General features: G+C 40.3%; 1 pseudogene; it reads left to right on the forward strand.

Moving 5' to 3' along the window:
• Positions 1–9,193: 9,193 nt before the first annotated feature.
• Positions 9,194–26,618, forward strand: part of LOC139960870 (tyrosine-protein kinase Fer-like) — a 33,357-nt pseudogene continuing 15,932 nt past the window's right edge.

The raw sequence follows: 26,618 nt of genomic DNA on the forward strand, positions 1-26,618 counted from the left end.
AAGGCCAGATAAAAAAAGATGGCGCGGTACTATTGAGACCGCGCCTCATACAACTTTGTACAGAAAATCCTCTTCTACGGTGACATGGACACCAAATATTGCATAGTCTACTGAAAATCAAGGATCTGCACTTTTATCATTAGAATTTGGGACGTTTATATGCCAAATAGTAAGTAGTATTAATGCATGTGCTATTTGATTATTAGCTAGTGACCTTGTAACGATAGGTTACGACGACAACGTACACTGCGTAGCCTAGGCTACAACTAAAAGAATCAGTGTCAGTCAGAATATTAACACTAGGCAGCAGCCATTATTTAAGAATGAACAGACTCTTGGTCTTGGTGTGATACTTCACAAATCGCCCCTGATGTGGCTGTTGACGTGCAGTCTTTCGAGTTTTGCTTAATGGTGCTGCTGACTTCCCAGCATGAACTTGAAGGAGGCGGTGTTTGGTGCTGATTTTAGATCAGATGGGAGTGCATTCCACTGAGGAATGGTGGGAGGATAAAGCGAATATTTATAACAGTTCTTTTGAGCTTGAGGAACTTTATAATTCCAACTGTGAGATTGATGCGTAGTTGGTTTGTCTTCAACCTCTTCAAGAAGGTTATTTATGTTGCTTGGAATTAGGCCATGAGTCTCTTTATATATGGTAACAAGTCATGCTTTGATTCATCTGTTTTCGAGAGTATCCCAATTGAGATCTTTTAACATGTCTGTTGTAATATTCTTGATGATAATTATACAAGAGATGATTCGAAGAGGAGTTGTTATGGCTTTGACTTCTGTATTCAGAGTGTCTCATTATACACACTCATTGTTCTTAACTACTTCTACTAACATGCGTCATATACAAACATTCCTAAGAGTGACCACAGCCCCATGCTTCTTAGGGTAGGTTGGTGGTTACAACAGGACATATTGTGGTTGCTAAAGGGTGGTGTAAAATACAATACTGTAGAATGAGTACAATATGTTACATCTCCCTTTTTTCAGTTAAAATAAATTTAAGGATGTGGATGAGAAACAATTTACTTATCCAGAAATATACTTGAATGATAATGACCTAACACTGCATAACTGTAAACTCAATCTCTAGCAAAGATTTGACTACTGGTTCTAAGTTACCAAATGACTTCCGCTTCACTACCAAAATAATTAAATTCCTTTGGTCACATTTCATAGTCACTGTGCCAACGTGGTTTTGTCTTTGCTCTAATACTTCTTCGAAAATCAGTGTTCGTGGTTTGGTCCTCTGAAGAGGTTTGTTCATTGTCAGAATTAACTATGTCATTGTCGTCATATCTGTCATAACTAAATGTTTCACCAGTTTTAAGTAAATGTTTGCGGTTGCGTCTATACTGTACACCTTCAGCTGTCTCTACATACAGTAGTATGATCTGGGCTGCTCAGCCTTAGATACAATAGTGGCTGGTTTCCAACCTTTGTCAGTCTGTAGGCGAATATTATCTCCTGGTTGCAGTTCTGGTAATTTCTTTGTCTGTCGGTCGTAATATGTTTTTTGTGTTTGTCTCTTCTCTACCAGTCTTTTGTGTACTGTCTCTGGCTTCAGTATTTTCGGCTTGAGTAAATGCTCAGTCGTTGGAAGTACTTAGGGTATTTGTCCTTCGTCCAAAAAGTTGTTGTACAGGTGATCCAAGAATATTATCTCTTGGTGTATTCCTGTAGTCTAATAAAGCTAGGTATGGATCTTGTCCACTCTCCTTTGCCTTCATTAGCAAAGCCTTTGCAATCTGCACCCCTTTCTCTGCCATGCCATTAGACTGAGGATGGTATGGACTAGACGTAATATGATGAAATTTATAAAGTTTCGAAAAACTGTCAAATTGCCAACTTTTGAATTGGGGTCCATTATCTGTGATAAGGACATCTGGAATACCATGGCGTGCAAATTGTGATTTACAATGTACTATAACAGTTTCACTCTTAGTACTAGGTAAATGTGAAATTTCAAAGTACCCAGAGAAATAATCAATTAAAATCAAATAGTTATTTCTATTCCACTCAAAGAGATCAGCACCCAGCTTCTGCCAAGGTCTTTGAGGAATCTCATGAGATTGTAGAGGTTCTTTTTTATTCTGCCTCCCGTGTGTGTTACAGATGGAACACTTTGAAATTAAATCTTCAATTTCAGCACTCATTTGAGGCCAAAACATAATGTGCCTTGCTCTTCGTTTACATTTTTCAACGCCAAGGTGAGCATTGTGGACTGTTGAATTAAAATACTAGATCTTAGTGTAGTTGGAATAATTAACTTGTCCCCTCTAAACAATAGACCATCACTTACAGTGATTTCATGTTTATAATTCCAGTACGGTTTTGCACCTATAGGGACGTCTGTCCTTGAACTAGGCCATCCTTGCCTGGTTAGCTCAATCAGCTCTCCCAAGGCTTCATCACCACTTGTAGCATGCAACATTTCACTCATTTTGGTTTTAGAAATTGGCAGCATTTCAAGTCGAGCCACCTCAAATTCCTTTTCACCCAAATTGTCTGCTTCTTGTTTTAAACTTGCTCTAGACAATGTGTCAGCAATAAATAACTCTGCCCCTGGTCGGTATTGTACACTCAGGGGGTATTTCTGTACTTTCATTAACATTTGCTGAAGTCGATGTGGAGTTTGATACAAGGGTTTCTTAAAAATTGGTTCTAATGGTTTGTGATCTGTTTCAACATGAATTGATTTCTGACCATACAGGTACTCATGAAAACGCTCACAACCAAACACAATGGCCAGCATTTCTTTTTCGATTTGGGCGTAATTTTGCTGACTCTTAGTCAATGATTTAGAAGCATACGCTACTGGGGACCCTTCTTGTAGAATTACTGCTCTGACACCGAGGCTACTAGAATCTACTGATAAGGTTACTTCTTTTGTGACATCAAACAATTTTAGAACAGGGGCCTGCGTAATCTTTTCTTTAAGCCTTTGAAAACTCTTTTGTTGAGCATCTCCCCATTCCCAGTGCACACCTTTCTCAAGAAGTGCCCTTAAGGGTGCTCTCTCTGTAGACAAATTTGGGATAAATTTTGCTAAATAGGTAATTACACCCATAAACCTTTGTAACCCTTCCTTATCTTCTGGGGACTTCATTTCTGTGACAGCTCTGACCTTCTCTGGGTCAACCTTGAGCCCACTCTCACTTAACACATGACCTAGATAGGTAATTTCAGATTTTCTTATCTGACATTTACTTTTGTTAAGTTTGACTTTTCTAAGTCGGCTTCTCTCCAAAACATTACGTAACCACTGGTCATGCTCTGCTACCGTCTCTCCCCAGATTAGAATGTCGTCTGCTACGATTTCAACTCCTTCAATACTTTCATACACCTGGCTCATAACATCTTGGAAAACTTCCGGAGCTGAACAAATTCCAAACGGCAGCCTATTAAATTTAAATCGTCCAAATGGAGTATTAAATGTGCAGAACTTGGAACTTTCTTCGTCAAGTTTGATCTGCCAGAAACCTGAGCTTGCGTCCAAAACTGAAAATACTTTCGCTTTTGGCATTCCCGATACCACCTCTTCAATAGTGCGCATAGGAAAATGTTCCCTGCTGATCGCTTTGTTCAAGTCTCTGGGGTCAATGCAAATGCGGGTTTTGTTTGGTTTAATGATGGTCACCATACTATTCACCCACTGTGTTGGCTCATGCACTCGCTCAATTACATTAAGCTTTTCCATTCTCTCAAGTTCCTTTTGAACTCTGTCCCGAAGAGCTACGGGCAATTTTCGGGGCGGGTGAATGACTGGTGGAACATTAGGATCTACTGTTATATGATGCGTCACATCTGTGATTTCGCCTAATCCTTCGAAAACATCCTTGTATTCATCCAGGATGTCTGACTTTTGTTCTTCCTTTGTGGTGAAGACACGTTTGATGAGCTCTAAATTTTGACTGCTCTCCAGCCCTAACAAACATTGTGGTGAACCATCTACTACTTGGAAATCTAGCACATGGTAGCGGTCCTTATACTCCCAAAGTAAGTTAATGTGTCCAAGGGGACTCAATCTTTGTCCTCCATAACCCACAAGTTTTGTTCCGCTTTTAGTCAGAGGTTGTTTTGTGACACGTTGGTATGTGGCATAATTAGTGACATTGCACTCTGCTCCAGTGTCAATTGTGAATAGCACTGGCTTATCCTCAAGCTTGAGTGTCACTTCCCATTTTTCTTTGTTTGTGATGGAATCGTTCTTTGTCATTCCAATAAAAAACTCATCAATTTCTGGGTCAGAATCTGAATCTCTCCCCTGGGATTTGACTACTCTGACTTCTTTTGGTTTTTGCTTTGGTGCATTTTCTTGCTTGCTTCTACAAACTACTGCAAAATGATTCAGTTTTCCACAGTTTCTACATGATAGCCCTTTAGCTGGACAATCATGATTCTGAGTCCACGCCCTGCCACATTTAAAACATGACTGTGTCTGATTCTGAAACTTTTTGTTTCTTAGTGTATTAGAATTCGCAAAAGTTCTTACCGTTTGCAAGTTCTTTTCTGTGTCTGCTGTGAACGACTTCATTTGGTGTGTTGTAGCTTCACTTGCACGGCAAATGTCCACAGCTTTCTTTAACGTCAGGTCCTCTTCACGGAGAAGACGTCGACGGATCTGGTCATCACAGACCCCGCACACGATCGTGTCACGAATTAATCCTTCTGCTAAGGTTCCAAATTCGCAACTTTTCGATTTGTTACGTAATTCCGTCACATAATGGTCGATGGTCTCATGTTGCTTTTGGTTTGTAGTATTGAATATGTGGCGTTCCCACGTTATGTTCTTCCTGGGTGCACAGTACTCCTCAAATTTCTCCATTACTTTATTAAGTGTCTTTTCATCTCCTGCTTCCTGCCATTGGAATGAGTTGTAAATTTCAACTGCATCCTCCCCAGCAATATGAAGTAATGCTGCGCTCTTTACTTCATCTGTTTTAGCGGCTATACCACTTGCAGAAATGTATAGAAGAAACATTTGCTTCCATTTCCTCCAGTTTTCCGCAAGGTTTCCTTGAAGGCTCAACTCGCCTGGTTGTCTCAGCTGATCCATATGTGCAATTTCCAGTAACAAATTAGAAAATTCTTAAAATAAGGATAACTTTTTCACTTCTGACACCATGTAATATTCTTGATGATAATTATACAAGAGATGATTCGAAGAGGAGTTGTTATGGCTTTGACTTCTGTATTCAGAGTGTCTCATTATACACACTCATTGTTCTTAACTACTTCTACTAACATGCGTCATATACAAACATTCCTAAGAGTGACCACAGCCCCATGCTTCTTAGGGTAGGTTGGTGGTTACAACAGGACATATTGTGGTTGCTAAAGGGTGGTGTAAAGTACAATACTGTAGAATGAGTACAATATGTTACATCTGTGACACTACTAAAGCGTCTATACTCATTTTTGACGAACCTGGCAGCTCGTCGTTGAACTTTTGCCAAGGATTCTTTGTGGATTTGCTGATGAGGGTCCCAGATTACACTGGCATATTCCAGTTTGGGTCTAACAAGAGCTTTACAGTATAAGCTGTTTCTCTTGCCGATGATGCACAATTCCAAAAATTACGTTTGATTGACCAAGTATTTTATTCGCACTGTTTAATGACTAGTTGATGTGTTTTGACCAGGTAGGGTCACTTGAAAGTTCGACTCCAAGGTAGGATGGAGTCGCCCATTGAGTACTCATGATATATTCTTCTTGTGAGTCATCCGTATAATGAAGCAGTTTGATTTGTTGAATCTCATCTGCCATGCTGACTCCCAGTTACAAAGTGAATTTAGGTCTTTTTGAAAATTGGCACAATCACTACAGGAATTTATTTGTCGGTACAGAATTAAATCATCTGCGTACATTCTTACATCAGAAGCGACACAGTCGGGTAGGTTGTTTATGTAGACTAGGAACAGCAGGGGACCCAAAACTGTACCCTGTGGGACTCTGGAAAATACAGGAGAACTTGTTGATGACTCCCCGTCAATAATGACATTTTGAGTTCTGTTGGATAGAAAATCCTCAATCCACCTGTTGGTATTGAGTCTGATGCCAAGATGTTCAAGTTTCATCAGGAGGCGTCTGTGAGGAACTACTGTACATCAAATGCTTTGCTAAAATCCATAATACAGAGATCTACATGACCTCGATTTTCCAGTATTTGAGTTAAATCATCTACAAGTCCGGCTAACTGCGTTTCACATGATCTCCTGCGACAAAACCCATGTTGTTTATCACTAAGTATGGAGTATTTATCAAAATGAGTCATCATATTACTAACAGTGATATATTCAAGCTGTTTACAGATATACTTGTAAGGGAGACCGGGCGGTACTGTACTTTGATGGAGCAGATCTGTCACCTTTTTTAAATATGTACAGGAGAGACATTGGCCTTCCGCTAGTCACATGGAATTGTACCAGTGGACAAAGATTTCTGGAAGAGCTTTTGAAATATCGGAGCAATAGCAGTAGAACATTCCTTCAAAATCCTTGCTGGAATATTGTCAGGGCCTGTAGCTTTGTGGACTTACATATTTTTTAGGAGTTTCTCAATCCCAGAGGTGGTAACTATAATGTTGGGCATGTCTGGTGTGGTACTCTCTTCAAGATAAGGAAGGTTTTGTGTCTCTTCTTTTGTGAACACTGAGCAAAATTGAGTGTTCAGAGCTTCAGCTTTTTCTCTAGCATTAGAGACCAATCGACCCATGGAGTGCAGTGGGCTGACACCGAATACACCGACTCGCATGAATGTGGTGTAGCCTAACACGACAATGCATGCTTGCATTGTTAATGTTGTTGTTATTGGCAGGACGTTACTAGTGGGGTTCCACAAGGGTCTGTTTTGGGTCCCTTGTGTTTTGTTGCCTATATAATGACATTGACGGAGATATATTGTCTACAGCTAAGAAGTTTGCTGATGACACCAAACTATTCTTGTGAGGTCTCCTTCAAAAGTGATTCAGACTCAGTCGGAGATTGAGAAATTTCAAACGGATTTGGATAAGGTTTTTTCCTGGTCTCAGGGATGGCAAATGCTTTTTAATATTGATAAATGGAAGTTGATTCATATTGGTAGAGAAGTAACCAAAAGAATACCTACAATCTTTATGGTGAGGAGTAACAGGAGGTCTTTGTTGAAAGAGACCTAGGTATCTACATTGACTCATCTCTGCAACCTTCTAAACATTGTCTCAAAGCTGCTAAAAGAGGTAATAGGGTTTTAGGTATGATCAAGAGAAACTTCAGTTTTCAAACTATGTTTTTTTACATTTCCAAGTGCTATTTCATTGGGCAAGAAATGGACACTTTGATATGGAATGCCATGTATATGATGTTGTAGAGTCATACAATACATTAATTATAACAAAGCCAGAGTTTTACTTATCACTGTACTTGGCCATTATTCAAAGCAGATGTTAAGAGCTATGTGGTGATCAAGTGTAAGGATCATGAAGAGTATTTTTAGCTGTAGATGTTTATAGATATTGATAAAATCAACTTTGCTGTTCCAACAACACCATTACTAGCGTCACAACAGTATTTCAATGTGCTGTAATCTCATTCATTTCTTAGCTGTAGATGTTTATAGATATTGATAAAACCAACTTAGCTGTTCCAACAACACCATTACTAGCATCACAACAGTATTTCAATGTGCTGTAATCTCATTCATTTTCTTTTTCATCAGACAGTACAGCGTCTAAAGCAGCCAGCATTGTCACACAATAATAATTATGCCAGACCCTGTAACTTTATTCAACGATTGCTCATATTTTGTATTGCACTTGAGAAGTGAGTGAAGAAAATCTAGACGTAATGGATCGCTTTTTGAAAGGTAAAAATGCAACAACATTTGAATGAATATACTCTATATGAATGAATGGCTTCTCCAAAATCATTAACTGCAGTTTTACAACAAACTGTGAAATAGAAGTTACTGTCCTGAAACTAAATCAGTATTTATGAACTCCTCACATTGGCTTTCTATGACCTCACCTTAAAAGAACAGAAACAAGTTGCTGAGGTTGAATAACCTTTGGCCTATGAAAAAAGTATACCAAAGCTAAAAAGATGAAAACACAACCCACGTGCTGTAAAATGCTTTTCCTTTACACGCTAACAGCAAAACAATGCTTAAAAATGCTAGTGTGGTGCTCAGATGTTCAAACCGGTGATCAGACAATTTTAAATGCAGGATAATTTCTTTTTTAAGTCTTCAATATTTATAGAAAAACATTAACCAATCAGTTTTCAAAAATAATGTCCTGCCTAATGTACAATGCTCTCATCTTTGGGATGATTCAACCAATCAGCATTCACTCCAGGACCATGTAAAGTTGTCACATTTTGTGGCATGCTTTTCCTCTACTTCCTTGGACTCTTAAAAGCCATTGTTATTAAATGAGACAAGCTTCTTTGAACTGTTGAGAGAAAAGTGAACAAACAAGAAATTTAGAAGTAGACTATGAAACAAAGAGATAGCAGTAGAGTTGCTTTAGTTAAAATTGGTCGTAATTATGGTAATGGGCGTTTGTGACGGTCAATGATTACTTCCTTCCTGGGTTTGGATAAACCGTTACAAGCTTTTGTCACTGGGTCCTGTCTTTCTTCCAACCGGTTGTTGACAAAGTGATCTGTTTAGAGTTCCTCCTGTCAAGAGTTTCAAGTCTTACTTTTTATTGCTCTTTGCTATCATCTCCATGAAGCTTGAACATATATGCAAATGTAAAGTTGATAGGAGTTATTATACAGTACCTATAATGCATTTATCCATATAATTATTATTATGATGAACCTCTGCATACATTTACATTATATCAAAATAACACTATCACATTTCTGCTTTCCATCTTGAGAGAGGGATGTATATTTGACAGTCTTTCTGCAATATTTTATGTCATATTTTCATGCCATGATGGCCGCCTATATATACAGTATATACTACAGATGGAAGAAGTATAAGTTAATTAAATATGAAACACATATAACACAGAAGTATGAATTATATTATATTACACATGGAGAAAATTAAACTGACAAATGTGATGAATGGTTTCATCCTCTGCTGATTCTTGTCTTTGTCAAAAGAGGGACGAAAGAAACACAACAGAGGTTTTATAAATATGAATTAACAGCTCACACCTCGTCTTCTTTGATATTGCCCTCCTCAGCCAATCGAGCAAAACGCTCAAGTCTACGCCAAGTCTAAAGGAATTATCCAGAGGGAGTACCAAGACGAGGCTGTACTGTACACGGCCTACACTCCCAATCCATTCACCTCGATGTCAAAGAGAGAAATCCTTGATTAAAAGAAAGAAATTGCGGACAAAACTGGTCAAGGTTTGTTCGTCTCATTTTACAAGTACTGTAGATAGTTTTTCTATCTGGTTTTTAGCTCATACCAGCATGCTGGTGTGAGCTATTGTTACAGTGCAGCGTCTATCACTCTATCCGTCAACAATTGGTAAAACTGCTCCCACTTGCACAGTGTTTGATGGAATTTCATGAAACTTGGACACAAGGACCATTGGGTATAGGGCCATCAGAGATGGTCCAAAATTTGGGGTCAAAGGTCACCTGTGGGCCGTAATGGGCCATTTTGTGGAAATACGCAAAATGCTTCTTCTCCTACAGATTCCATGGTACAATGTTGAGGGTTTGTCACGATAGTACTATGGAAGTTTTACCTTCAGGGTGTTCATGAATTTGAGATCAAAGATCAACTAGGGGTCTTTTGTGGCCCGGGCCGCGGCCCTATATTTTCAAATTGCTCCTGTTCGTACAGTGTATGGCCAATTATAATGAAACTTGGTCACAATGTTCCTCGGGATGAGAGTTATGAGGGGTGTTCGGAAAATTGAGGTCAAATGTCATTTAGGGGGTCATCGGGGGCCATTCTTTGTAATATTTTCAAATATCTCAATCTCCTCAAGATTTTGATGGATCATATACAAAGTTGAACTGATGATTGTTGGATTGTGTATGAATAAGGTGATGCCTAAAAAATTTTGGTCAAAAGTTAATTAATTACAATAAATCCCCATTGTTTAAAAAAAATCTGAGCCTTCACTTTTTGCCAAAGCTCCTTTAATTTGTCTCCCAGTCTCTGCAGTGTTTGTTTACATAATTTGTGGTTAAGCTCTGCAGAGGCTGTTAGTGGAATTAAAGCAGGACTGGGAGTTGTTATTAACTGTTGAACTGTAAGCATGAGAGCCCTATAGCCAATCAGCACTTGTGGATTCTTAGAAGTCTTTGAGCCTGAGGTATGTAGGCAGCTTGTGAAGTTATGTCTTGTAGGGAGTGCTTGTTAAGTTATTTCTGCTAAGGTAGAGGGGAGAAAGTTTAATAGGGTAGGTCAGTGGTATTGTCTGAGAGAGTGGGTAAAATAAGATTTAAAGGGGAAAATAGGAATTATAGCCAGTGGTGTGGCCAGGGTTCTGCTAACGGAGGGGGGGGGGTATCCCTCATGGGCCCAAAATTGGTTTTGTGGGCCATACTTTTTTAAGCTCGAAAAGGTATGAGCTTCTGCACCATTGGTGCTCTAGTGTTTAGCTGATACCAGCATCCTGGTGTGAGGTATTGTTACAGTGTGGCGTATATCACTCTATCACTCTATCCGTCAACAATTGGTAAAACCGCTCCCACTCGCACAGTGTTTGATGGAATTTCATGAAACTTGGACACAAGGATCATTGGGTATAGGGCCATCAGAGATGGTCAGAAATTTGGGGTCAAAGGTCACCTGTGGGCCGTAATGGGCCATTTTGTGGAAATACGCAAAATGCTTCTTCTCCTACAATGTTGAGGGTTTGTCACGATAGTACTGTGGAAGTTTTACCTTCAGGGTGTTCATGAATTTGAGATCAAAGATCAACTAGGGGTCTTTTGTGGCCCGGGCCGCGGCCATATATTTTCAAATTGCTCCTGTTCGTACAGTGTATGGCCAGTTATAATGAAACTTGGTCACAACGTTCCTCGGGATGAGAGTTACGAGGGGTGTTCGGAAAATTGAGGTCAAATGTCATTTAGGGGGTCATCGGGGTCATTCTTTGTAATATTTTCAAATATCTCAATCTCCTCAAGATTTTGATGGATCATATTCAAAGTTGAACTGATGATTGTTGGATTGTGTATGAATTGGTGATGCCTAATAATTTTTGGTCAAAAGTTAATTAATTACAATTAATCCCCATTGTTTAAAAAAATCTGAGCCTTCACCGTTTGCCAAAGCTCCTCTAATTTGTCTCCCAGTCTCTGCAGTGTTTGTTTACATTTGTGGTTACGCTCTGCAGAGGCTGTTAGTGGAATTAAAGCAGGACTGGGAGTTGTTATTAACTCTTGAACTGTAAGCATGAGAGCCCTATAGCCAATCAGCACTTGCCGATTCTTAGAAGTCTTTGAGCCTGAGGTATGTAGGCAACCAGCCAAAATTTTGGCAAGGAGTGCTTCAGGTCTGCTCAGGTAGAGGGGAGAAAGTTTAATAGGGTAGGTCAGTGGTATTGTTTGAGAGAGTGGGTAAAATAGGATTTAAAGGGGGAAAATAGGAATTATAGCCAGTGGTGTGGCCAGGATTCTGCTAACGGAGGGGGGGTGGGGGGTTAAAATTCAGATTCAAATTTCAGATTCCACCAAAATTGGTGGAATCTGAAAAATGGCCTGAAATTTGGTGGGCCATAAAGTTTTGTGGGCCCTAAATTTTTAAGCTCGAAAAGGTATGAGCTTCTGCACCATTGGTGCTCTAGTTTTTTTTTTGGTGTGGGGGTCCAGGGGGTGGGCATATTGGTCTGATATGAGGGCTCACTGACATGGCTTGGTTCTCCAAGGAAAGGGAATTGCCATGAAAGACAGATTTACACCCTACTTTAGATGTTATCAGTATAAGGCTTGTCTGTTTCACTCTTCAAGGAGAGTGAGAAAACCCATCTTCGTACGTTTCCTCCTCTGCAACACAGATTTGAATCTCTCCTCAGCAGTTCCATTTCTGGCTTAAATCATGCTACCCCCCTCCCCATCCCACCACATTGAAATCCTGCTCCTACCCTCCCACTCCAATTCTGTTTAACTCCGCTATCATCTCAAACCCCCCCCCCCCCACCACTGCTACCTACTTACACCTTCACCCTAGCTTCTACCCTGCTCATAGGCTGAAATAGAATGGTCTGTCATCACACCTCTGGAGGGTGGTGTTGACCCGCTCTCAGTCGATGGATTACATCATCATCATCTCTCACTCATAGATCTACTTTTCTCTCCTCTTCCTCGCTACAGATGTGAAGCAGATTGAGCTGATCGTGCAATCAAAGGAGACTGAAATTAAAGAAACCAAGGAGGAGAGAGGATGGAGAGAAGATCAAAACACAGAAAATTACAACCAAGACTGTGACCAATCACAGAGGTAATAGTCTGCTAGAGCTTACCGCTTACAACTGGTGGAGAGAGAGAGAGATGGAAGGTCATTATCATTCCTCCTGTTCAAGACCCAGCTACATAACCTAGCTGTGGATTGTGATCTTACAATTCATTTTAATCCTGTATTCTCCAGCTTCCTCTCTCTTAACCCAGCACAACCCTCTTAAAACTTAAAATAAGTTGGCTATAGTATGTATGGGTGTTAGGGCTGTGAGTTTTCGTTTAAAGACCTAAACGTTTAAACGGCCGATTTTTCGTTCGTTTAAACGTTTAAACGTTCGCGAATATCGCGAGAAAACGCCGAGTATAAAGGCGTGGGGTCCAGGGGACCGCCCTAGGGCCCTGGTGGGGCGGAAAAGGAAAAGGAATTTTTTGCGTGTCTGGCGATAAAAAAAATCACAGTTGAGGATGCAAAATACTGACAACTTTTTGAATTTAAATTGTCACAAAGCTGATGAAAAATTTTAAATGACAAGTTAGAGTAGCTGTAGAGATTTAGTCTGTTTTACAATCTTTAAAAAGTTTAACTTACAGAACCTCCGATATTATGAAACAAAAAACGTTCGGCAAAGCCCCGTTTCTATAATGCCTAACGATGAAAAGCGCCCACTAAACGTACATCAGTTTACAACTGCAGTACGGTTTAACCTAACTTAAATACTACGGTAGGATACTGTATATGTGCTCATAATTTTCCCAGGTACCTTGCCAAACAACTGCGCGCTCATCCCCTGTCTAACACCTGTTTGTTCACATTTTTGGCACGTTTCCAAGAAACGTTTCATAGAGTATTCCCCATGATACACGAGGCACAGTTCATACACGCAGCACAAGATATCAAGCTATGGTCATCTTTATGAAAGTAAACCTTGTAATAAAATATGTTTTAGGCCACATGGCATGATTAACTAATGCTTAACATTATTTCCATGTTCTTTAAGAAAACGTCAAGTTCGCAAAATACAATTGGTTGTGTTTTTGTAGTTACGTGAGATCCGTAACAGACGAGGTGGTTAGGCTATTTGCTGTACACTTAACTGTGGTAGGACATTATTCTTTCCGTATTTTTGGAAATTCTAGAAAATACTTTCTTTTCCCCCCGCTTAACACCAGATGTGGTCTTACGGTTTATTCATAAATGGGTGTACTAGAGCCTTGTATACATGACATTAGTTGCATTTAGCACGATTTGCCAGTTTCGCGTGAATTTTTCAAAAGTGTTTTGCTGGATCTTTCATAAAATTTGAAAGGTGTACCAACTTACTTTTCGTACACAATTGGTAATTTCTCCACTGATTCTCAGAGTTTTTTTACGATCTCCGATCGATACATTTCCTTTGATCATGTATTTGAACAACTATTACCAAGTCGATTATGCGACCCAGTATTGTCTGGTCGGAGAGTTCAACGTGATGGACAGGGATTGTAATCATTTCGATCGAACATGCATTGACTGGATTATCTGCGCCGCCGCTGTCGGCTCGATATAAAGTACACTTGTGCCGCGAATAAGGAAGTTTTCACAAAAGGATAACAGCGTTCAAGTTTAAGCCATTCATATCGCCGGATGCATCGGGGGGGGGACAAAAGTAGGATTACGTTCGCGGTTTATGATTCGACTGATCGTAAGTTGTTTTGTTATTTCGCGTAGTAGACAAAATAAACACGGGAATTGATACGCGATATTTGCCAATAATTTAATTTTCAGTTGATATCATAGTTTCGTTTAAACGTTCATAAGGTTTTATGAAATGTTTAAACTATGTTTCGTTCGTTTACACGTTTAAACGTGTAAACGGCACAGCACTAATGGGTGTGTGTATGTATGTGTTTGTGCAGGGGCGTATCCAGGGGGGGCGCAACAGGCACACGCCCCCCCTATTGGCCGTCACCAAAACAAAAAAAGATAAGCAAAAAAATGATGAAGACCTTTATGTGAGATATCGGTGATCGCTCAACCCCCCCCCCCCCGTATGCTTTATTTTTTGTTTACCAAAAAAAGGTTCTGGCGAAGTTCGGCGGCCTAATAGTTTTAGAAACATAGATGGTAATTGTGTTTGTATTATCACTATAAACACTAAGTGACATGCCAGCCATACTAAATTGTGCATTTTGTGTCCATATTTACTGGAAATGTTGCTTATTATTAAGGTCGAAAAATGGATCACATATGGCCATGGGCGGCGATCCTGGGGGGAAGGGGGGATATATCCCCCCATGAAAATGGGTGGAGGGGATGTAATACACCATATCCCCCCCCACCAAATGCCAGGGATAAGAATATTTTCATGCCTACATTTATGCATCATCGTTAATGTACGGCTCTTTTTTAGCTTCATTTCTCGCCTACCATAAACGCAGTGCGATCTTTTCAAATAAAGCGTCTTTATAAAGCAAGAATAGTTGACTGTAGGCTTCACTGGCCCTATAACAACAAAATGTATTATTGCGCCCACAATATTGATATAGTACATATATGCACCCTCATAGTATTCATATAGGCCCTATAGTAGGCCTACACACATACATGTTCCCTCGAACAGCTGAGAATCTCATGTTACCAGGGTAATTCTTAATACACGTTTCACCTGGATGCCCTAGCAATCGGTACCTAGGAATGTAACTATGTGTAATTGTGTATTGCATGTTTATAGGCCTATAATAGCCTGCATGAGGCCATTTTCTTCATCGAATAATATAAAAGAGCTCTTGAACATTCTAACGTTGCGCCTGAAACAAGATTGACAGGGGCAATTTTCCCAAAATAACACCCGAAATTTAAAAAAAAAGTATTTTGGATCCTGATTATGAGATATTTCGGACATGACATCCCTATTTTAAAGTTGGGTATATGCCGCTTGGAAACCTCGGGAAGTGCCGTTTCCGGCCATCTAGAGGGTTTGTTAATCCCAAATTTTCGTGTACGCTTCGAGCCTACTACGCCTAGATAGTCAACAAGGTCATATCCCCCCCCCCCACTCGGAAGTATGGATCGCCGCCCATGCATATGGCACCATTTTGCATTTCAGCCCTTCTTCGAAAGCAAAAATGGTCCACCCCTCCCCTTAGACCCATCCCCCAGGACGGCGATCATTCATGCCTGATGCCCCCCCTATTGGAAAATCCTGGATACGCCCCTGTTTGTGTTCATGTATAAGTATGTGTCGGTGCAGGGGGTAGGAAGCTTCCAAAAAGTGGGGGGGGGGCACGACATCAGAGGGGCACTTTCTCATTCCACAACCACCACTCGTCATGCTATAAACCGATACACACCGGCCAAATCACTTAAATATACTGTATATGATGTGTTAGTATGCTATCAATACAATTTTGGTGCACATAATAAAAAAAATTTTTATTTAAATTAACAAAGGCTTAAGATATCCAAAAGACAGGTCTTCATCAAAGGGGCACATTTTATTTGCCAGTAGGGCACATTTGCTATTTTGAAAAATAGTTGAGAGGCACATGCCTCAGTCCCCCCCCCCCCAAGCTCCTATCCCCCTGTATGCGTGCATGTAGATATGTATGTGAAAATGTGCTAGAAAAGTGGTAATCCATGACCAATCATTTGCACTTAAGTTCTTGCTTTGGCCACCATATGGCATGAGACACTTAAATGTCCTATTTAACTGACTAGAAATGTCTGCAATGAACTTGGGAGGATAATACATATGACCTTTAACCTACCTCTATAAATAAGTCATGATAAATTACTATATTCTGTATATTTACTGTTAAGAGTTGATCTGAATGTCAGAGAAAATTTGTGTCTGCTTGGAGATGTGCTAGTTCTCCTGTTTCCTCCTATCCTCTGTTGCTAAAAACTAGAGACGAGCTCTAGTTGAAATTTTATTCATTTACAAAACATCCTGAATTACGAATCTCCATTGTTGTCTTAGTCAAGACTCCTTCCTCTGGGAGATTCAAGAGAAACATATCATTGGACAAGGAAGTGCTCATTTCTAGCAGATTTTCTGACTTGAGTTCTGCTATGACTACAGTACACTTATGACATGACATTTCCAAAACATGTATTGCTAATATTGTGTTAACCTGTACGTAATGCTAGCTGCAAGGTGTCTCGTGTTTGATAAACAAGACCAGCAGGTGTGTTAAAGTTGATTTAGCTATAGAGAGTGCTAGTATACTAGTGATAAAGGTGACTGTTTCCTTGTTGCTTTCACTTCTTGTTTTACTTTGTCTGAGTTATTTAGGTTCCCAGTTCTTCAGTTGCATGTTCGATTTTCTTGGGAAATGTTAGATGGGAATCAGTGTTTCCTCTAAGAAATTTCCCATTGAGTCAAAATGGCTAATATCTGAATATTTGACTCACCCCGTCCTGAGGGAGGGGTCTAATGGGAGGGGTAAAATTCCAGGGAAATTATTTTATTGAACTAGAAACACAATCGGGTCAATGTTTTCGTGACTTTTCACGATGTTACACTTTGCCGACAGTATCAGTACCAGGGGAATAGCCAGGATTTCAAAGTTGTGGGCATGACTATCTGAGCGGAGCGCCACCATCGGTTGGCGCGGAGCGTACAAGAAAAATTTTGCTTTTACAAACCCCCCAGATGGCCGGAAACAGCCCTTCCCTAGTGTTCATTTTGGTTCCCTGGCCTCTTGGTAACTTGAGACACCTTATTCAATATCACTTTTAAACCAAAAAAACAAACGAGTTAAAAAAGTACTTAATTCAATACTACATAATGTATTTAAAATAAGCAAGGTACATGCACAGAGTAAGCCAGTAAAAACAGGCAACAAAGTGCTGCAGCTCTATAAAGTCTGTTAATCAACGATAGGCTTATTTGACTGTGGAATGTTTCTCAACTGAAATATTATCTGCGTAAACGGGTTCTTAACAAGATGTTAAAAACTGACAAGATCGGATCCTAGTCTTTTTCGGCAGGTAGAGTGTTGATTAAAACGGCACGCATGGAACCCTGAGCTTTATTCAAACGATGATTGCTAAATAATAATAAATTAGTTCGTTGCATATTACGCTTTATTTTTACAAGCTAAATTTGGCTCAAATATAGTGCACCACTTGCAATGCAGGGTAGGAATTTAGATTTGGCTCTGGGGGGCTATTTTGGAAAATGAAAAGTTAAAAAGGTCCCCTTAATGTATTTACGAGGGCTTTTTTAAGGTTTAAGGGGGCGCTTTTCCAAAGTGCAATATGCTGTTTACGGAAAAGATTGTAAGCATCCATCAGGATCAAGTAAGCACAATTACCTTTTCCTAGTTAGCTGCGACCGTATAGCAAATTCATTGAAAGTTTAACTGCCAAAATTTGCGATCGTTTAGCAAATAACGTCAATCCACCGAATATATGACGAAAAACCAATAACCCATCAACTGAAATAGAAAACACAGGTGTACTTCTACTGAAGGTGCCCTTTCCTTTAATCATGTATTTTTTCGTGTGTGGATAAAATCACCCACCACCAAATACGAAACCATTATACCACTGGAAAGTTATCGAAGTTAAAACCTTCAATCCATCGCCACAGCAATTGTGTACGTAAAATACAACATTCCCTCTCTAAGACATAGCACATACCTTCCAAACAACTGCCGATTTCCAGCAATTTTTTTTTTTTTTTGGCAAACCGATGGTTAGGCTATATTTCCCATTGACTTAGTGTGGTTGTTAGGCTAACATGTGGTCAAAGGTTGCAGTATTTCATGGATATTTTAATTCTAGCTAACTGCGTCACAATTTCAGCGAATAAAGAGATGCTTAGGCTAGATTTTCCCTTTGACTACGTGTGGTGTTTGGCTACCTTGCGCGGGACGATAGCAGCAAGGAAAGTATGTAAACAAAGCTACGCAAAGTATTGTTATTATTATTTTTTTGCAAACCGATAGTTAGCATTGACTTAGTGTGGTTGTTAGGCTAACATGTTGTCAAAGATTACAGTTTTTCTTGGATATTTTTATTTATTTGCGACACAACTTGAGCGAATAAACAGATGGCTAGGTTAGAGTTCCATGTTGACTTAGTATTGAAGTTAGGCTACCATGTGGTCGGAGATTTGGGGGGATTTGATGTTATTGTCGCTGGTACTGAAATTGCTTAGCGGAGGCCGTAATTTGCCAGTGAGTGCATGGGAAATTTCCGGTGATTGTGCGCGACCCTCCCACACTGCTTCAAATTTGATCAAATGTGATGCAGGATTGTGAGAACTGTTTGTGCGATTCGCGCTGCTACTGCAAACTCTAGCTAAAGCAAAAAGCATGTCACAATTAAATTTACACAGACACCTGATATTACCAGGGCGATTTTCTTATATTTCTTTTTCGCCCTTGCAATTGTGCTTTCGGAGGGCTTTTATAACACTTGCTAGGGCGAATCGCCTGTCGCCCGCTTATTTCTGACCCTGTTGCAATGTAATGTAAGGTAGACTACACTGGTATTGCGAACCATCGTAGTGTATAGGCAATGCATCAGTGCACGTGCACGTTACGTTATATGATTTAGTTTTACAGCAATCGAGCTTAATCTACGTGACTGTATAGAAAAACAGCGCTACGGTAAAGTTAACGATCGCTAAGTTAACATTTCTGACGATAAATTGGAAACAATTTACAGTAATAATTTCTTCACTTCAAGTTGAAGTTCTGAACACCATGCCTTTTAAAACAATTTTTTTTTCAATTCACACTGTATAAAATTCAGGAGAAAGTGAAACCCTCTTTTTTTTCTCTCTCTCTGAACGCCAGTGCGTCAAATCGGCAAGCCATTGCGTCAAAATCGCATCATAGCGGCTTAGCGGAAACACTGGTGGGAATACTATATTACAGATTTGAAGGAAGATTAAACCTCAGATTTTATTGATACCATTTTTTTTAAAGGAAGCTGGGTTTATCTGCAACCTGAATTTATTATACCTTGGCAATTCTTTACTGATATGTTTTAGATTCGCTTTGTTTTAATGTACCGGTGAAAATATCAGTCTCATAAACATGCGTGGGTGTGAAGTATTAAAGAGGTATGAAGGTACTTTATACAAGTCATAAGTGTGTGTGAATACTATATCATTAACCACTGATATTAATAGTCATCAGTGTGTCCCCTACACATACTAAAAACATCAAATAACAAGAAGTATATTATTTCAACCCACAAAGCATATAAACTCACTGCGACATATTTATCTAATTGAACACCCACCCACCCATCTCAGTATAATGTAGAGAGGATGAAAACCTTTCGGGAAGTACTTTGAACAATTTTAGCGTGTTAAGCATTTGGCCGATAATTGAAGAATTGTGGACAATGGTTAATTCATATTACATTTAAATAATACCAAGAATGGGAGATCTCGAGTTAATCCTATTGTCTTGGCGTATTTCAATCTCTGAGTCTGCTTAGGTTCTGTGACGTTAGCAAGTATTTCGGTCTGGGGTGGGTGAAGGGTAGACCACTCTCAAGCACTGAAGTCATGTGACAAGTGCACTCAGTCATGTGATAAGTGCACTTAGTCAGGTGATATGTGCACTCAATCAGGTGACAAGTGCATTCAGTCAGGTGATATGTGCACTCAATCAGGTGACAAGTGCACTCAGTCAGGTGATATGTGCTCTCAATCAGGTGACAAGTGTACTTAGTCAGGTGACAGTCTGCACATGTCATATGATAATTGAAATCTTTCAGCTGAACAAACATGAGATGGGAGAAGCGTGCTCCAACTGTGGTCTAACTTCATTGTGTCAAGTCAGTCTCCTATTACAGTTAGGTTCAGTTATATTTTTTGTCTTCCAAAGTTGTTGTTTAACAGAATGTTGTTGATGATGAGTAACTTCCAGCAGAGATGTTTGTGTCTACAGCCTAGCTCCAACAAGGACGTGCCCCTGGAGGATGAAGCCTGGTACCACGGTGACAAGAGACTGAGGAGCTGCTGAAACAGGAGGGAGACTTCATCGTCAGATTCAAGAGTGACGCCTCCGGCCAGTATGTGCTCTCCTGCAGGTCCGCCGATGAACAGAGGCACTTCCCGATTGTGAAATAAGCAATGGCTTGGTCAGTCAATTGCAAGTTTTTAAACCTGCAGAGAGGTAACCTATCTTTGACAGCAAATCACACTTGGGACTTATTTTTGCTGATAGCTATTATTACAATAGTGCTTCTTTTTTTAATAATAGCATAATATATATGTATTATATATATATTATATGTAATATATTAGCGTAATAGCATAATATTTTTTAAATAAAAGCATGTAAAATACACATTTTGGTGTTACAATACCATCCTCTGTAGGCAGTGGTGGGGCCAGGGGTCCTCAAAGGCCCCCCTTCCACATATTTGGGTCCCCCCTTCCCCTTCCTCCCTCACATTACGTGATGACAATGTATAAAATTGAAATAGCATACTGTGTGTGTTTGATATGATATATCATTTAGCCTGACTTTTCTCCTCCACACAATTTTTTTGAATGTCTGAATGTTCTGGTTTTTTACAGTATCGATTGGAAGGAGGGAGTTTTGGGTCAATCCAGAAACTGGTGAACCATCACATGTCAACTCAAACATCGGTGACGAAAGCGTCCAACGCGATGACCAGAGATCCAATAATTAAGGTCAAGGACGAGCACGACCTTCGACACGAGGACATCCTGCTGGACACCAAATTAGGACAGGTGAGTTTCATGAAAGACACAACGATTCAATCTTTTAAAGGGTGTGAAGACTCGTGCAAAAAAAAGAAACGTCTAATGCCGGTAATCTGACCTAGTTTCGAATGAGGTGTAACAGAAGTGTTACACACCACCATCGATCCCAGCAAATACACATACAGCTTGTTACCGTCAGTAAATTAGACACTAGTGTACAGTCAGTACATACAGCTGCGGTCAATACCCACAGCACAGTGTACAAACGATACAGCGATGGACATCTCAGGTCCAGCTAAAGATAACAAGGTATCACGTTTCATTACTGTCTGCATTTTGTAGCGACACGAACAAAACGTCACTTGCAAGCAACAGAGAGTTAACTTTTTCAGATGGCAGCACGCTGTTTGGGGCGAGTCTTCATTGCCTTTAATGGTATTGAAAAGTTAATCGGTAGATGTGTTAATTTCACTGACATTTACCCACATTGTACCAGTGACCCTGAAACCTTGTAATTTTTTTTGGCCAATTGACTTGTATTTGAAGCTAACAGGGATGACCCTGTGTGCACAACATGTGTCATGTTGTTTACTCCAGTCTATTCCTATCAACACAGTATGTGTGTGCACTAATGTTGAGTTAGTTGGGGAGATTTGTACTGTTGGTACATGGGCTAACGTAAGATGTTAGCTGAATTCTAGTGTATACCCCTTCAGCTGTAGGCAATGAAAAATTACTGTTTTAAGGTTGATTAAGCCACTGGTTGCCTCTCATGTGACATATATTGTGAGCTCTCATGTGACATGTCTCCTTGTCTATACTACTGCTGCATTCTTTATTTAAGGTGGAAAAAAAAAAGAAGAAAAAAAGTGAATTTTTATATGAATATCTTGTTAGAACTGTATTAATTACATCCCATATGGTTGTAACTCTTCTCTATTGCTGCACCCCCAGTGAAATAAAATTTAAAAAAAACTGAAAATGGGGGGGTGGGTGAGGGGGTGGGTGGGTGGGTTTGTTGACTGCATTGCTCTTTTAGTTTCATAAGCATCCTTTTTCTTGTGTACATGCAGGGACATTTCGGTGACGACCACAAAGCGACATTTAAGAATAAACCTGTCGCCGTCAAGACGTGCAAGGCCACAGTAGATGCTGCAACAAAAAGGAAGTTCCTCTCAGAGGCCTACATCCTCAAGAATTACAACCATCCCAACATCGTCAAACTTATCGGCGTGGCAACAGACAGACATCCAATCTACATCGTCATGGAGCTTGTACAAGGTCAAAAACCAGAAAAAATTGATTTGACATCGGTTCTTTTTTTCTGTGACAGCTATCAAATTAGTTAGATTAGTGGGGCGAATTTTGCCTTTGATTCATTAGGGAATATGGTACACCATCAACATGTTATTGTATATGGATACCCTGCCACTCTGGTTAGTTGTATGGAAAAGTATTTTCTGGTCGCAAAAAAACGTGAAATTTTATCGAAGAGGAAAATGTTTCCTCACTGCTAGTTGAATAGCCCAACTCAAGATCTATGCACCTAACTGGAGATGTATTGGTTGATTGAATGTAACCTATTTTGACCGGCTTATAAATATTATAAATATCCTTATATTGTCCATATATATCCGTATATCATAAATATCCTTATATATATCTTTCTAAATAAACTGTGACATTTTCTAGAAATTGAAGTTTTGTACGGTGTATTTCTGGTGACACATTCAGAGAAGATTGCAATTATATATAAGCTCTTTTATTAGTTTTTGGCTTGCTTTACACTGATGTGCAACATGTACCATGAACAGAGGAACTTTATTCACGTACGTTTAGGCTTTTATCATAATTAATACACACAAAACAGACTAAACAACAATAGATTTATGAGATGAAATCAGTAAATTGTTTAAAAAGATTGATTTTACTGACTGATGTTTGCTTCTCTGTCACCTTTGCAGGAGGAGATCTTTTGAAGTTGCTTCAAGATGACAGCAAGACCTTGAGTGTCCCCGAGAGGATTAAAATGAGTGAAGACGCAGCATCAGGGATGGCTTACTTGAAGGGCAAAAGTTGTATTCACAGGTAAACTAGAAATTGTCCTGGGATTAATAAACATGTGTATGTGTGTGGGTTTATGGATGTAGGCATGGGTATGCATGTATGTTAGTATGTATTTGTTGAGGAACAAACAAGAAGAACTCAGATAAGTAATCAGGACTCGTGTCTATTTAAAACTTTGTGTGATATCTGCTTTCAAAGGGAAAATGTCAAAACTGGATACTAATTAAAGAAAATTCTCATTACTTAACCAAATAAGGAGAATGGGACATTCCCACTCCTTTTAGAAATTAGACATTTTGCTCTTGATGGTTGTAATTGTAGAATGCTGCTAGTAAATTGTAGTGATAAGTAACTTTCTGTTAACAGATAGAACCTCACCACCATCATGCACCCCCCCCCCTCCACACCTCACACCATTGATCTCCTATCCATCTACACAAATGTTAGAATAAAACACTCTGTGGAACTGAAATGATGTTAACATTATCAAAAATGCGGCAACATTAAGGAATGAAAACTCAAGGTAGGGAGAAATTTTTTGGGAGGGGCCCAATAACGTGAGATGCCAAATGCTCTGTATATTACAGCAGATCTAGTAGATTGATATATGGTCACTGCCATGCTCCCACAGTATACCTCTGTAAAACTCATGGTCATGCTTTCACCTCATTGACAGAGACCTGGCAGCGAGGAATTGTCTGGTCGGCACGAAGAATATTCTGAAGATCAGCGATTTTGGAATGTCGAGAGAAGAAGAAGAGGAATAACAGATCGACAGCAACAACATGAGACAGATACCAATCAAATGGACGGCCCCTGAGGCCATGAAATATGGTAAAGGTTGTGTATACATATGTCCAGGCACGTAGCCAAGGGGGGGCCAAGGGGGCGACCGCCCCCCCCTTGAGCATATTTTTTTTGTATATTTTTTTGATATCCCTAGTAATTTCAAAATAGAAAATGCTTAAATGCAACTTACAAGGCCTGGGAAGTGCCATTTCCAGCGATCTGGGAGGCATTTTCGGCCAAAGTTTTCTTGTACGCTTCATGCCACTCGTGATGGCGCTACGCTTAGATAGTTTGCAGAGCCATAATTGGCTCTGATAGTTTGCCTACAGGTTCGCCCCTCCCATGGCAAATTCCTGGCTACGCGCCTGAGTATGGCAAAGAAGTGGTAAAAGCAGTTACTGTGGGTCTGTTTCAAAACCTGCGTGTTCAAAACCTTAGAGAGTGTCGTGGACGATTGGCTAAGGCGTCGGACTTGTGATCCAAGGATTGCTGGTTCGACTCCTGCCTAGTCCATTACATTGTGTCCTTGGGCAAGATGCTTTATCTCAATTGCCTCTCTCCACCCAGAGGTTTAATGGGTACCTGTGAGGTAACTTGTCATTGGGCGCAGTATATAACTGCAGCTGCCTGGAGGGATTGTCTCTGGGACAGGTTATCATTGACCAGGGGTAACATATCTTCTGTAAAGTGCTTTGATACCTATTGCTGGTATAAGCGCTATATAAAAGTGAAATATTCTGTGGATCTGTTTCAAAACCTGAGTGTTCAAAACCTTAGAGAGTGTTGTGGACGATTGGCTAAGAGGACGGACTTGTGATCCAAGGATTGCTGGTTCGACTCCTGCCTAGTCCATTACGTTGTGTCCTTGGGCAAGATGCTTTATCTCAATTGCCTCTCTCCACCCAGAGGTTAAATGGGTACCTGTGAGGTAACTTGTCATTGGGCGCAGTATATAACTGCAGCCGCCTGGAGGGATTGTCTCTGGGACAGGTTATCATTGACCAGGGATAACATATCTTCTGTAAAGTGCTTTGATACCTATTGCTGGTATATGCGCTATATAAAAGTGAAATATTCTGTGGGTCTGTTTCAAAACCTGCGTGTTCAAAACCTTAGAGAGTGTTGTGGACGATTGGCTAAGGCGTCGGACTTGTGATCCAAGGATTGCTGGTTCGACTCCTGCCTAGTCCATTACCTTGTGTCCTTGGGCAAGATGCTTTATCTCAATTGCCTCTCTCCACCCAGGGGTTAAATGGGTACCTGTGAGGTAACTTGTCATTGGGCGCAGTATATAACTGCAGCCGCCTGGAGGGATTGTCTCTGGGACAGGTTATCATTGACCAGGGGTAACATATCTTCTGTAAAGTGCTTTGATACCTATTGCTGGTATAAGCGCTATATAAAAGTGAAATATTCTGTGGGTCTGTTTCAAAACCTGCGTGTTCAAAACCTTAGAGAGTGTTGTGGACGATTGGCTAAGAGGACGGACTTGTGATCCAAGGATTGCTGGTTCGACTCCTGCCTAGTCCATTACGTTGTGTCCTTGGGCAAGATGCTTTATCTCACTTGCCTCTCTCCACCCAGGGGTTAAATGGGTACCTGTGAGGTAACTTGTCATTGGGCGCAGTATATAACTGCAGCCGCCTGGAGGGATTGTCTCTGGGACAGGTTATCATTGACCAGGGATAACATATCTTCTGTAAAGCGCTTTGAGACCTATTGCTGGTATAAAGCGCTATATAAAAGTGAAATATTCTGTGGGTCTGTTTTAAAACCTGCGTGTTCAAAACCTTAGAGAGTGTTGTGGACGATTGGCTAAGGCGTCAGACTTGTGATCCAAGGATTGCTGGTTCGACTCCTGCCTAGTCCATTACATTGTGTCCTTGGGCAAGATGCTTTATCTCAATTGCCTCTCTCCACCCAGAGGTTAAATGGGTACCTGTGAGGTAACTTGTCATTGGGCGCAGTATATAACTGCAGCTGCCTGGAGGGATTGTCTCTGGGACAGGTTATCATTGACCAGGGGTAACATATCTTCTGTAAAGTGCTTTGATACCTATTGCTGGTATAAGTGCTATATAAAAGTGAAATATTCTGTGCGTCTGTTCAAAACCTGCGTGTTCAAAACCTTAGAGAGTGTTGTGGACGATTGGCTAAGACGACGGACTTGTGATCCAAGTATTGCTGGTTCGACTCCTGCCTAGTCCATTACGTTGTGTCCTTGGGCAAGATGCTTTATCTCAATTGCCTCTCTCCACCCAGAGGTTAAATGGGTACCTGCTAGGTAACTTGTCATTGGGCGCAGTATATAACTGCAGCCGCCTGGAGGGATTGTCTCTGGGACAGGTTATCATTGACCAGGGATAACATATCTTCTGTAAAGTGCTTTGATACCTATTGCTGGTATACGCGCTATATAAAAGTGAAATATTCTGTGGGTCTGTTTCAAAACCTTAGAGAGTGTTGTGGACGATTGGCTAAGGCATCAGACTTGTGATCCAAGGATTGCTGGTTCGACTCCTGCCTAGTCCATTACGTTGTGTCCTTGGGCAAGATGCTTTATCTCAATTGCCTCTCTCCACCCAGGGGTTAAATGGGTACCTGCTAGGTAACTTGTCATTGGGCGCAGCATATAACTGCAGCCGCCTGGAGGGATTGTCTCTGGGACAGGTTATCATTGACCAGGGGTAACATATCTTCTGTAAAGCGC

The sequence above is a fragment of the Apostichopus japonicus genome, chromosome 20 (assembly GCF_037975245.1).
Source record: "Apostichopus japonicus isolate 1M-3 chromosome 20, ASM3797524v1, whole genome shotgun sequence".
Lineage (NCBI taxonomy): Eukaryota > Metazoa > Echinodermata > Holothuroidea > Aspidochirotida > Stichopodidae > Apostichopus > Apostichopus japonicus.